Here is a 15,172-nt window from a genome sequence, read left to right on the forward strand (position 1 = left end):
CATGGGCTTAGTTGCTCCACGGCATGTGGGATCTTCCCGGACCAGCACTCGAACCCGTGTCCCCTGCATTGGCAGGCAGATTCTTAACCACTGCACCACCAGGGGAGTCCCTAAAATGGAGCTTTCTTAATGAGGATTAAATAAATAAAATGTGTGAAAGTACTCTGTAAATGGTTAGGAGCCATGCAGATGTTTAGTTATTGTAATAACTAAAAATAATGATGAGAATGAATAGAGGACCTCATTAAAATATTTGTTTCACTTTTAAAAATTTTTTCTTAACTTGGAAATAAATTCAAACTTACAGAAAAGTTGCAAAAATAAGAATAGCATAGAGAATATACATATACCTTACACTCAGATTACCTATTTATACCATTTTACCCCACTTGCTCACTCTCTCTCTCTCCCTCTCTCTCAATATATTTTTTTCCCTGAACCATTTAGGGATAAGTTACACCCATCATGGCTCATAACTCCTAAATATTTCAGTGTTTCCTAAGAATAGGGATGTTTGCTTACATAACCATAGTACAGTTTTCAACTTTAGTCAATTTAGCATTGGCATAGTACTTTTAACTCATTTGCTATCCATATTCCAATTTTGTCAATTGACCAAATAATGTTTTATAGCATTGCTGTTTCTCCTCTGGTATGGGATTCAGCCTAGATTGGGTATTTTAGTTTGTTGTCATGTCTCTTCAGCCTCCTTTAATCTGGAACATTCTCACACCTTTTCTTTGTGGGTTTTTTTTTTTTTTGATGTTGATAGTTTTTAAGAATACAGTCCTAGTCTTTTTTGTTTAATAGAACGTTCCTCATTCTTTAGTCATTTTACTTTTTTAATGATTAATTTATCCTCATCAATTGAAGTTTCTATTCCTACCACTGGGAACCCAGAAGCCATCCTTGTGTGTAAAAAGATAGCATACACATCATGACTTGCCACAGGTGATAATGCAAGTGATAATGCAGTGTTAATTACATGCTCCTCCTTCCTGTTCTATTTCTTCTCCTCATTCTGCTGTTGGTCTATTGATCCTTAGACTGTGACATCCAGCTTACTCTCCCTTCCTGTTACCTGCACTAGATGGATCGTGAGCACAAGATCATGTATGTTCCCATCATTCCCACAAGGAGGAGGGAGGGACCAGGAAAAGCTGATGGTTCTGACAGTCCCAAAAGAAGAGAGCATCAGTTTTTGCTTCTTGTTCTAAATTATCCCTGATTCTTCTATTGTATTCCCAACCTTCCTAACCTCCTTAGTTTCTTCCTACAACATGACAGATTCCCATCAGAGCTGCCCTTCCAAGTTTTCACCATCCTACCCCAAACCTTATTTCACTTGAACCTTAAAACAACCAGATGTGTTCAGCCAGATTTATTATCACTATTTTGCAGATAAGGAAACAGAGGCTCTGACACATTAAGTGATTTTGCCCATAATCAGGTGCTTAGAGGGATGAAATCCAAGTCTTCTGGTTGCTTTTCCACCGCTTCCCCACTACACTTTGATGCCTCTTTACAGTAACTTTATAACTACAGATCCTGTGTAATCCCCTGGCATGGTGGCCCAAGGCACAGCACACTGAGATTAATCTGCCTTTTTTTAATGGAAAATGGCAGAGATGTTTTTAGATGACACATTTAGGGCCTATAATGCTTCAACTCTTACTTAAACTTGAAATTTGGCAAAAATATAGAAATACATTTGTTGTAATATGCGTTTAGCAAATTTGAAAGAAATATATAGTTCTGAGAAATTTTCCAGAAGTATTCATCAAAATTAATCTGAGAGCTCAAGAATAATAGCTTTTAGGTGAGAAGTTCAAATTGTGGGGATTCTAACTTGCAAATATGATTGTATAATCATGGAAAACATCAAATAAGAGACAGAGAAGGAAGCTAAGTGATCCTATTCAGCTTCCTTATTAACAGTATAACGCAAGCTCAATAAAGAAAATTTAGAAACACACAAAGTTTTAAAAGGAAACCACCTAACAAATGTGGAAACTAAGAGTGATTGTGTCTTGTATGTGGCCACACTGTTAGTAACAGACCTGGGATCGCTCCTCGGATCTCCTGGCTGTTGGTCCAATGCACTTGCCTACATTTTATGAGTAATTTATGATACAAAATTTCAAAAATTTTCCAATCCTCTCATACAGAACAAAATATGCTCTAAGTGGGCTTCCCTGGTGGCGCAGTGGTTGAGAGTCCGCCTGCCGATGCAGGGGACGTGGGTTCGTGACCCGGTCTGGAAAGATCCCACATGCCGCGGAGCGGCTGGGCCCGTGAGCCATGCCCGCTGAGCCTGCGCGTCCGGAGCCAGTGCTCTGCAACGGGAGAGGCCACAACAGTGAGAGGCCCGCGTACCAAAAAAAAAAAAAAAAATGCTCTAAGTTATATAGAGCCAAGATAAACTTTTAGAAAAATTAAATATTAAATATGGCAAATTCGTTTTTAAAGAAAGAAAATTCATTATTTGGGGCTCTGCTGAAGAAAATACAGGTGAGAGATCTTTAGCCTCAGGTGAGTAGGAGAAAGTAAGGTGTATTAGAGTTGTCTTGTTTCTTCAAGGATTTTCTCAAATTGGGCAGCCAGTTGAGGCTTGAGGTATCTGTGATAATCACATCCCTTTCAAGTTAATTTTTGTATATGTGGCAGGGTAAGAGTTGAGGTTCTTTTTTTTTGTATACGGATGTCCAGTTGTTCCAGCACCACTTATTTGATGTTCTGAACAATAAGATAGGTTAACTCCAGAAAATCTCAAACATCAAAACTACACATAGGCAACGTGTATCAGTTAGGGACTGATTTCTTATTTAGGGTTTCATGATTCTTAAACGTGTGGTCATACCCTTTAAGTACACCTCTTTAGGAAATAGAATTAACCTTTTAAAAGTTCACCCAAAGGTAATGAAGAATGGATTTTCTCCCAAAATATAGTAAAATAAAAGGTAAGTACCCATGATATTGTATGTCACAATGCTTTCATTAGGAATTTTCTTAAAGAAATCAAGTAGGAGTTAAAGAGAATAAAATTTCAAGAAGTTGAGTGAAGCAGTTATTAGAATTCCTCAAACATCCAAGGTATAGGAATGCAGAGTATAAAATTTGCAGTTCTGTAAAGGAGCTGGCCACACATCCTCCAGCTCCAAATTGATTTGCCAATTCACGATGAGTTGAATTGTTCAAAAACTGTCCACTTGGTGGCACAGTCGTGCTGCTGCAGGAATGAGCCTGTTGATTTGGGTAAAGGTTCATTTAGGGACTGATTTCTTATGTAGGGTTTCATGATTCTTAAACATGTGGTCATACCACAATGTGTGCCAACAGCAGACAATTGCCCTAGTCATTTGTGCAAGGGAAGAAAAAGAAAAGAGCATTTGTAGGTTGTTCAAGCAAAGAGAATGGGCAGGATTTAAGAGGACTTGTAGGGCAAGTTGAACGAGTGGATGGATGAGAGCCAACCCAACCTGCCTTTTATCTATGTTCTCAGACAGAAAGGCCTCTGCAGGTTTCTTCTCTCTCCCTCTCTCTCCTTATGACTTGATGCTGAACAGAAAAATTGATACTAACATCTTCAGCCCAAATGAAAGCTGAAGTGGAGTTTCACTTGCTCTTTAATGAATATTTATTGAGTACCTGCTCTGCTATCATTGAGCACCGAAAGTCATGTGGTAGAAGTAGAAACATGGCTTTTACCCTTGATGGCATTGCAGTCAACCTGAGAAGACAAGATGTATGCATGAAACGGTAATGGCCAGATTGTGTGTTGAAGAGAGCACCAACTGGAAGCCATAACTATGAAAGCCTTGAGCGAGCAGGTTGGACTCTAGCTGGTCTTAAAGAATGGCTTCATTGTGGCAGGCAGCCTGTTGCTGCACAGCTGAGTAGACAGCACAGGAGGGAGCAGAGCTCTCACGGACAGTCGTTCTGGTGGCGTGGCTTGGGAAAGGAGGTAACGGCCTCCTGCTCTGCAGCAGTCAGTTGGGCAGTAGCCATTCCAGCAAATTTCCCTGCCTCTCCATCTAAAGGAGCTGTTACTCAGTGGAGTAACCGTTGACCCACTGATCCATTTTTTTAAATTATGTGGACTTTTTTCCTTACAGATATTGAGGTGAACACAACCTATTGATTCATTTAAATTGTTTTATATAGTTGAGTTAGAAATCTGAACACCAAATGTGTGGGATGTTTATGAAATAATTTGGTGAATCATGAACCTAGAGAATAAGACCCATACTTCCTAGAGGAGTGTTGATGACATTTAACAGCTTGACTTCAATCCATACTGAAGTACGTAAGGGTGAAATGACATGAAGCCTGGGGTTTAACATATTTCAGCAAAGAAAAAGAAATATATATAGCAGTGTTGTATAATTTCAATACTTGTTGATTGTGAATGATGGATATATAGGGATTTATTTTACTATTCCATCTTTGTGTGTGTTTGAAATGCTTTATGATACCTTTTTCTTAAAAGATCAATTGATGGTTTGAAAAGATAATTCTGAGACTGGGCAAGATGCAGCCTGAAGTTAAGGGAGGTGGGTCCAGTTGAGGGGGTAGATGATGAGGAAATGAAGCAGAAGTTAGTGCTAAGACCCTCCAGCTGAGAAGAGCGCTATTTACCAATTTATTCTACCCAACGCATGATGGAAATCATATCTGTCTTCCCAGAGAGATTTACCGGTTAAAAAAAGAATCTTGAGGAAATGGACTGTGCTACTTGCTCCAACCCACTTGTCCAAATGTGACACGTGGGAGTTACAGAGAGAATCAGTCAAATGTGGAGTATCAGGGATTGTGCATTGGGAAGATAGTAGCACTGACTAAACAAGGAATGTGTACACACTTAATTGTTAAAGTACTTTTATACAGATTGTCTCAAACATGTCAGAGAAGCCATTCTCATGTATGTCTGTCCTCTAGAATTACTCTGGCAGTCTCTTCTCTTATCTGCAGGCTAAAGAGAAAGAGGTTAGCAAATCAAGCAACACTGAAAAAGGAAAAGAAACACTTTTTTAAAGTGAGCCACTGTATTATAGCAGACAGAGCAAAGGAGCAAAAGCAAGAAAACTTAGCTTAGAATTCTTAGTTCTTCCACTTTGGAGTTGTGGGGTTGAGGACAAGTTATTTTTCTAAAATTCAGTTTTTGCCTCTATAACATAGGGGTGCTAATAACTTCACAAGTCTGCTGGAAGGAATACACAGTGTAGTGAAGAGATTTTTCAAGTGTTTACTTGTGGCCATTATTTACACTGTAGATACTCTCTCCTCTAACTTCCCTTGTATGTACCACACAAGTCCTCAAGTCCAAGAAGAGGAGGATAAATACACAAGATTACAAATTATGAGTTCTATAGAGACCCAACCAGATATGAGATGAGAGCCACATGGGAATGCTAGGAAAATTAGAAGACCCTGGTTGGTGTCCCCCAAATGGAAGACAGCATACTAGAAAAGCCAGAAGATTGGAGAGAGAAGAAGGAAGGCGTGGGAAACAGCCTCAAAAAGGAGAACGATATAAGGAAAAGCACTTCTTACTCCCAATGTTTCCTGTCCTGTGGAGGGAGTTTTTCTAAAGTAACACTCCTGGCCTCTCTTTGCCCTCTTACTTAACTCCTCCACCAGATTACTAGAGGATGTATCTGATTAATGACTTTGGAATAAGACACAAGACAAACAACCTAGCCCTTTCCTCTTCCTTTCTCTTGTGACATCTGCCTACCTGCTGAGAGCATGAGTTCTGGTCTGCTTATTACTGATAGCACTGCTGTAAATACAGCATGGGGACATGACAAAAATGGGCTTTCCAATACTGAAATCCAGGATTAGATAGAATTACCCCCATATTCCATAGATGCTAGAAAATTGTAGGCCTACCCCATAGAGGGCAAATCTCCATTCACAGCTAAGCTTACTAGATGCACCCCCCCCCCAGTCTGCCATGAAATATATTTATACCATTGTAATATTATAAATGATGTTGATTGGTTGCAATATTCAAATCAACCTATAGACAAAGCACAGGTGATATATCCAGTTATAGCATAGAACATAAGTGCTATAAATCTTGATGATGTAAAAATAATGGTGTTATTGACCTATAGTGGGATGTAGAGGAGAGAAATAGTATTGTGTGCTGGATGTTTTTATTCCTCCAAATTCATATGTTGAATTCCTACCCCCCAATGTGAAGGTATTATGAGGTAGGGTCTTTGGGAGGGTCCACTACACTACAACTCTGCTTCTGTCCTGACATGATTTGAGGGACATCACAGATGGAGTCCCCAGACAAGCAGCTTAGCCCACATTCTAATTGCTCAACTGTCTCATCTTCCCTTACCTCCCCATATAAACCACCTTCCATAAATTATAAAGCTCTGGTAGATGTCATAGCTCTGAGAGTATCTGAACTATCATCAGTTCAACCCATTTATATTTATTTTAATTTGTGCTATGTTAGAACTTATTATGTTATCTTATTTTATACTTTTTATTTACTGTATTTTATTTTTGATATTCTATCTTCCACTCAGTAGGTAAAATTGTATTTGTCTGATGTGAAAATTGTACATTCTATTCTTATTCTTCTTGTTAGTACTCATTCTCATATTTATTTTTCCTTAAATTTCTTAAACTTATGAATGATCTATTTTTCCCTGAATAAGACAAGTTCTGTAACATACTCTAACTTTCCTTTGATCTCCCCTACCACGTCCTGAATTTTCATGATAATATCACCTAGAATTTTTGACTTCATTAAGGGTTGTTAGACACTTTTTAAAAATCTGGTTTTGTATGTAAAAAATACTTAACTAAATTATTAAATCACTTATTATTCAAATATTTCGGTATCAAAATAAATGAATGTGGAAGAGTTGTGCATTATATGTTTGAATTTGATGGAGACTCTTCTAATTTACTTGCCAGTCTACAAGGGCAATAAGCTAAGGATCTGAGGCATCAAAATAAAGGAAAATTTTATTAAAAGTGCTAAGTATGCAGATTTAAAAGGCACTATATCCCAGACAGAATAAATGAAATTAACCATCAACTATTCTGACAAATTCCTGAACATCAAGGATAATGAAAAATTTCTATAGCCTTTCAGACAAAAAATTTAGTTTCCTACTGAGGAACAAAGGCTTCACTTCAAAGTTTCACCTCAAAGTTCCACTTCAAACTTTTCTTGGGTACCACTAATGCCAGAAGACAATGAATCAAAGATCACAAGTTACATAGGTGAGAACGTGAGACTCAAGAATGTAATAACCTGATTAACTGCTGATCATTTACTTAGGCCACAGATATGTTCTCTCAGATATGTAAGAACTTATACACAGAGAAAATAATCAAAATTTAGAAGAGGAAATATGTGATATTTTAAAATGTGGTTATAATTTTAAAATAAATTTAAAATGGCATTCATTCTAAATAATAATTGAAAATATAGTTGCAAAATCAAATGCAGTACTAAAAATAATTCAAAAGAGAAGGTTTGTAAAAATCACAATTTAATAAATGTAATCTGGACCCCAGATTATAGCAACAACATAGGTAGATGTGAAAGGGAGAGAGAAATCTATGCATATGGGACTGGTTCTTCGCCCTTTCTGACATGAAATTTAAGGCAATTTGCATGATTTTTCTCATTACCTTAAGGTGGTAATTAATATGTCAAATAATAATCAAAATTTAAATGCTATTTAAAGATAACCCCCTTTCCCAACTCAGGCCTTTTACAAATTAACCCTCTGTGAGAAAAGTCTGTTTTGGCACTGCTATTGCTCCTCCCCATCTTCTAATATAGTTTTTTTAACTCAATTTTGTTGGAACTTAGAGGAGAAAAAGAAATCAGCACAAGAAAGAACTAACTCCATGAATAAATTTGAAGGGATGCCGATAAATAAAAATAAAGTTGCTTAGTGATTACATTCCATGGGTCATAGTTGTTCAATGTATGTAATGGTCCCACAATTACTCCCTTTGTTTTGTTTCCTGTTATCTCTCCAGTAGCAAGAACTGCCTGGCACACCATAGGAACAGGGCAAATATTTGTAATAAATGAGGAAGTATATGATGCAAATAAGAAATACCCTAAAACAAAATGACCAAGGTTAAAATACAAGGATGGGCCAAGATTTTCCAGCCAAGGGAAAATTAAAACAAAGCAGAGGAAGCAAGATAAACTGTATAGATTCCAAGTAAAAAAGAAATAAATAGTATAAAAGGCATCAGTCCACAATAAAAACGTATCGTTAAACTGCAAGCACTAAATAAAATATCTTTCAAATATAGAAAGTAATGAGGGGAATTCCCTGGCGGTCCAGTGGTTAGGACTCAGCGCTTTCACTGTGGAGGGCCCCGTTTCAATCCCTGGTCGGGGAATTAAGATCCCACAAGGGAACTAAGATCCTACAAGCTGTGAGGTGCAACCAAAGAAAAAAAAAGAAAGTAACTATTATTAAAAATAAAAGCAGAAACAAAAAACATGCTATTCTAGAAGACCATTTTTAGCCTTTGACAGATCAAGTATGCAAAAATAAGCCATGACATAAAGCACTTGAAATACAGGAAAAAAAGGAACCCTATAAAAAATACATAGTTCCTTGTTGTCATTTGCAGCAACATAGATGCACCTAGAGATTAGCATACTAAGTGAAGTAAATCAGGCAGAGAAAAGCAAATAACATATGATATCACTTACGAGTGGAATCTAAAAAAATGATCCAAATGAACTTATTTACAAAACAGGAATAGACTCACAGACATGCAAAACAAATTTATGGTTACCAAAGGGGAAAGGGGGAGGGATAAATTAGGAGTTAAGGATGAACATATACCACTACTATATATAAAATAGGTAAATAATAAAGACTGCTGTATAGCTCAGGGAACTGTACTCAGTATCTTCTAATAATCTATAATGGAAAAGAATCTGAAAAAGAATATATATATATTTTTTAATAAATTTATTTATTTTATCTATTTATTTTTGGCTGCATTGGATCTTTTTTGCTGTGCACAAGCTTTCTCTAGTTTCAGCAAACGGGGGCTACTCTTTGTTGAGGTGTGCAGGCTTCTCATTGTGGTGGCTTCTCTTGCTGCAGAGCACGGTCTGTAGGTGCACAGGCTTCAGTAGTTGTGGCATGTGGGCTCAGTAGTTGCGGCTCATGGGCTCTAGAGCGCAGGCTCAGTAGTTGCGGCACACGGGCTTAGTTGCTCCGTGGCATGTGGGATCTTCCCGGACCAGGGCTCAAACCCGTGTCCCCTGCATTGGCAGGCAGATTCTTAGCCACTGCGCCACCCGGGAAACCCTGAAAAAGAAATATTTTTAAATCAATTTTTATTGGAATATAGTTGATTTATAATGTTGTGTTAGTTGCTGCTATACAACAAAGTGAATCAGTTATACATATATCCACTCCTTTTTAGATTCTGTTCCCATATAGGTCATTACAGAGTACTGAGTAGGGTTCCCTGTGCTATACAGTAGGCTCTTATTAGTTATCTATTTTATATATAGTAGTGTGTATGTGTCAATCCCAATCTCTCAATTTATCTCTCCCCTCCCTTTTCCTCCTTGGTAACTGAAGTTTGTTTTCTACATCTGTGACTCTATTTCTGTTTTGTCACAGATAGGTTCATTTGTACCATTTTTTTAGATTCCACATGTAAGTGATATCATATATATATAACTGAATCACTTTCCTGTACAGCTGAGACTAACACAACGTAAATTAACTATACTTCAATTAAAAAAAGATTTAGCTGGAAAAAATATATAGTTCCTTGGGGTTTTGATACATTTATAAAAATTGATAGTGTACTATATTCAGTAGGTTGGCATACCCGACAATCATTCTGAACTTTATTCCCTATCATAGTAGAGACCAGAAAACTGAAAAGGAACCTATCTGTAGGCTCTCTTGTGGCTGGGGGTGCCCTTGTGTTTCAGTTCTGGCCAAAGACACAGCATGAATCTCCTAGTGCTGCCTTGTTGCCTCCCTCTTCTTTCCTGCCGAGACCATACACAGAATGCCCAAGATGCTGTACCATCTCTACATATCAGCAGAGCAGGAAAAGAGAAAGAGCCTTGTTCCTTCATGGTCGTCCTGGACTTCCTACTGTGGACTTGTTCCGGGACACAAGTCAGCCCCTTACTCATTCAAGCCCATTGATTGGGTTTTCTGGCACTCACTGCTAAATATGATGCTAACTTACACAGCTACAAAGGAAACATTAACAAATACACCAACACAAAAACTTTCTGTACACAACCTCTTACTAAAATTCAAGAAAACTAGAAATAAGTAATAAGAGCTTTTAAATCAATTATAAAATTTAAAGCATTCTTCTCATTAATGACTGGCAAAGGAGGAAATAAGAATGCAAATATATATTTGGACTAAAATAAAATTAAGGTATTAAATTAAGAATTCTCAAGATATAATAAATTACCAATTCTACTCCTTAGAATTCCTTTTCCACCCTTTCTGCTTTATTTTTTCCCTAAAATTTATCACTTTCTTGTATACTACATAATTTATTTTTAATTTATATCTTTTACTTAATTTCCACCTTCTCCTACTAAAATGTAGGCTTCATGAAGCCAGGAATTTTTGTCTGTTTTATTCAGTGTTGTATTCACAGCACTTGAAATATCACCTGGCTCACAGCAGACATTCAATAAAATTGTTGAATGAATTAATAATCCCTCTGAAGGGAAATGCTTAATCTTAATTGTTATTATTAAAATTATAAATGAAAATAAATAATCCAACTCAAGTTGAAAGAGATAAATTACAGTCAATTATCTAATAAATAAAATATCTAAGTAAAGCAGAGAAAAATAATAAAGATAAGCAGAAATTAATGAATTTTGAAAAGTAGGTTGTATAATTAAATGAAGAACTTCTTGGCAAAAAGATATAATAGACACACTTCTAGTAAATCTAATCAAGAAAAGTAGAAAATCAAAATGAAAAAAAACTCGGGACAAGAAAAAGCTATTATAACAGCTAGAAAAAAGAGTAATTAATAATGGTAGAGGTCTATTTATAAATCCCTGCCTATAAAATTTAGTCTTAAAAAATAATTTTCTGTGAAAATATAAATTTAATAAAATTGACTTAATAAAATCAACAAACTCTGAATAGAGCAATAATCACTCATAACCAAGAAATGGAAGGTTATCAAATCATTATTTTAAAAAATAAAAAGCTTTCAGAAGGATTTTTTCAGTCAGTTCTTTCAAACTTTCAAGCAAATATGTCTCTTGTGCATAGAAAACTGTTAAAGACCGTAGTAAAACATGAAATTGGTGTTAAATTTTATCAAGTGCCATTTCACTATCCATTGATGTTATTTTTCTCTGAGCCTATTGATTTGATTTATAGTGTTAATAAAAATTCTAATAATTAATCACTGTTGCATTGTTGTAGTGGGGAAATCTTTTTCTATACTGTTGAATTCAGTTTGCTGGTCCAACGACACAATAGAAAATTAAACAGCCAATTAAAGGGCAGGGTCTAAGAAAGTTTTATGAAATGAGAAAATGCTTATGAAATAATGTTTTCTCCATTTTGCTTTGTTTTTTAAATTTATTTATTTGTTTATTTTTGTCTGTGTCAGGTCTTTTTGTGTTTTACATCTTTATTGGAGTATAATTGCTTTACAATGGTGTGTTAGTTTCTGCTTTATAACAAAGTGAATCAGTTATACATATACATATGTTCCCATATCTCTTCCCTCTTGCGTCTCCCTCCCTCCCACCCTCCCTATCCCACCTCTCTAGGTGGTCACATAGCACCGAACTGATCTCCCTGTGCTATGCGGCTGCTTCCCACTAGCTATCTATTTTACATTTGGTAGTGTATGTATGTCCATGCCACTCTCTCACTTTGTCCCAGCTTACCCTTCCCCCTCCCCCTATCCTCAAGTCCATTCTCTAGTAGGTCTGTGTCTTTATTCCTGTCTTACCCCTAGGTTCTTCATGACATTTTTTTTTCTTAAATTCCATATATATGTGTTAGCATACAGTATTTGTCTTTCTCTTTCTGACTTACTTCACTCTGTATGACAGACTCTAGGTCCATCCACCTCATTACAAATAGCTCAATTTCATTTCTTTTTATGGCTGAGTAATATTCCATTGTATATATGTGCCACATCTTCTTTATCCATTCATCCGATGATGGCTGCGTCAGATCTTAATTGCAGCACTCAGGATATTTCGTTGCGGTGTGTGGGCTTCTCTATAGTTGTGGGGCACGGGCTTAGTTGTCCTGCAGCATGTGGGATCTGAGTTTGCCGACCAAGGATCGAACCAGCGTCCTGTGTATTGGACGGTGGATTCTTAACTACTGGACCACCAGGGTAGTCCCTGAAATAATGTTTTCTTTAATCATTTTATTTCATCTAATTGTTTGAAAATTGTGTCTTTATTCTTCCAGTACAGCATTTCTCAACCTTAAATTCCACCTTGTCTGGAATTCCACTGTCATGTTGCCTTTTAATATTTCTTACAGTGTGGTTTATTGATAACTGGTGGTCTCCAGGAGTCTATTAAATGGTCTGCCAGTAGTTTGACAGTTTTAGAGGAAAAAGTGATGAAACCATTTGTTCACATACATTTCCCCACTTTGAAATATTAGATTAATAATGATTTTCACAGAAATTCCATCACTATCTAATAACTGTTGTGTTTTTTAAAGGTCATGTCAGTTCATCTCAGCTAATATTAATAGCTTGAAATTCTTCTCAGTTAACTCATTTTCACATTATTTGCATATTTGCACATTTTCATTAATTAAAGGACCTAATCCAAAGGAGCTGGATAAGTTAGACCCCTTTCCTCTCTCCCTACTCAGCAGCTGGTAGGATGCCCATTTGCCTCCAGATTAAAGTCATGACATCATCTACCCATCTTCTCTCTCTGTGCACTCTACGTGTGGAAGTTAGCATTTTTCTGCATTATTTGCATGACATTCACATATTTGCATTATTTGCATGTTGTTTACATTTGGTATATATGCATTTTACTTTTTATGTTAGAGCTCAAGTTCAGCAAAATGGATCAGTGAGTCAAGAGTATTATATTAAATGGTAAGAGGGGTAAGAGTAGGAATGACAAGCTGATTCAAAGATGCGTCTGGAAATACTAAGGATCTAGAGGAGCCCAAACTATCTCAGTAAAGAATGGGATTTATTTTATGAATTTCAAAATATTTTTTATGATTTTGAATGACGTGCAGTATAGGTATGTATCTTGAATAGCCTGAACCTGACACTTTAGGACTGAAATATGTAGAAAATAAGATACCAGAATTTTTAATATGATAAAGCAAATAGCACAAAATGGTAGAGCATTGGACCCTTTCCCATTACTTGAGCATTTTCTTCCCTTGTCCAAAAAGAGATTGACAATGTTGGTCTGTTTAAAAACATACATCCAAATGCTACCACTTTTCACCTCATCTGAGAGGAAGAGGGGTCCAGCTTCCAATATGGCAGGGTGTACTGGTGGCTAGTCCACTGGAAGGGAGAGTTCCCTGCCCTTCTTTTGTGCTAACATCTGGCTGTGTGTCCCTCCTGTCAGAGTGCCTACTGAACTCTATTATGATTTTATGCTAGGAGAACATACTGAAGTCTCTTCTTCCCTTTCCTCTTTCCTGCCCCTAATCATCAAGTTCCAGATGACTGCAACTCTCTCTGGACCCACAGCTCATGCTAGACCAGTACCAAGAATTACATTCACTTTGTTTAAGAAGAAATTGTTAGAACTTTAATCTGGAAGGCAACCAGCTTCCTTGCTACCTACTGCTCAGTATGGGGGAGAGAAAAGAGAGCCAGCTCCATCAGCTATAATTAATTATCCTGATCATTGCCCCAAACACCCTCCCCCTTTACGCTCTTTGTAGTGGTTGGGTCTGAGCTGGAGCTTGTCTGAGGCTTCCTGAGGAAACAGCCTGACTCGTGTGAGGGTGCTCCTGTAAGTAGTTTGGGTGGTGTTTATTCTTCCCCTTTCTGCCCTAGCAGAGGGGAAAGAGGCCGCATAAAAGAGGTGAATGACGGTAAACACGGGAAGATATAATTGACAAAGCAAGTTTCCTGAGGGTCTGGAAAGGATAGAATTGAGAACACAGGTAGGACAGGAATAGCATTACTTTTTCTTCTGCTGAATGGAGAGAAGAGGGGAAAGCAGGGAGCAAGGACAGCCTTAGAGAAATGATCACAGTGTCTTGTGTGTAATAGGGACTCCAATACTTACTGAATTCAATAGCTGTTAACTAGTGACACAAACTACCAGCTCCTAGTGAATAAGAAAAGGTGTCATTGAAACATGAGAGCCAGCAATCAGCCACAGGGAAATTTAATATAGATATTTAGAGCAGAACACTGGGCTGGATAGGCCATGGAGTTCACCTAATAGAGCAAATGGGATACTCAGTGGTCGCCTATTCTTTTAAATATGTTTACCAAATGCATCCCCATAGTCAACATACCAGGACTAACCTGTACCAGCAGCGCAAATACCTTCCCACCTTTAAACATTTCTAAAAGATTAAGGAAGGAAACTAACAAGGATGGAGCTCTTAAGCGTCAGACTCCGTGGCAAATACCCTAATACACTGCAGTTTCATTTCGTTCCCCGCAGCACACGATTGAAGAAAGTGACTTAGAGAAATTAAGTACTTTGCCAAAATCACGGGTCGAGAAAGCAGAGCTGGAATTCAAACTCACCTCTGCCTCACTTAAAAGCCCATTCTTTGTACATGTAACAATGCAACAATGCAAAAAAAAAAAAAAGTTTAATCTCCAGGAAATTAATTTCATGCCAGAAAGAGACCCTTCAAGTACCTAACAGAGACAATATCCAGCAGAAAAACAATGCCACTTAACCTCACTCTTTTCTGTACCTCTGTAAAATGTCATAGATTTGTGGGCATTTTCAGAAAACTGACAATTTTGTTAACAGAGCATAACTTTTTGTTCATCTCTAGACTTCCACTATTCCGGTGAGAAAGCAATTTTAAAATGCCTCCTACAACAACGGAGGTCCTCTGTTATTTTCTGTTGTTAAGACTCAGACAAACCTTGTTATTTTATTAGGTCATCGGGTGATTTATCTGTCTCCTCGGGGAGTGACTGTGGAAGG

This window comes from Orcinus orca, chromosome 11, assembly GCF_937001465.1.
Source record: "Orcinus orca chromosome 11, mOrcOrc1.1, whole genome shotgun sequence".
Classification (NCBI taxonomy): domain Eukaryota; kingdom Metazoa; phylum Chordata; class Mammalia; order Artiodactyla; family Delphinidae; genus Orcinus; species Orcinus orca.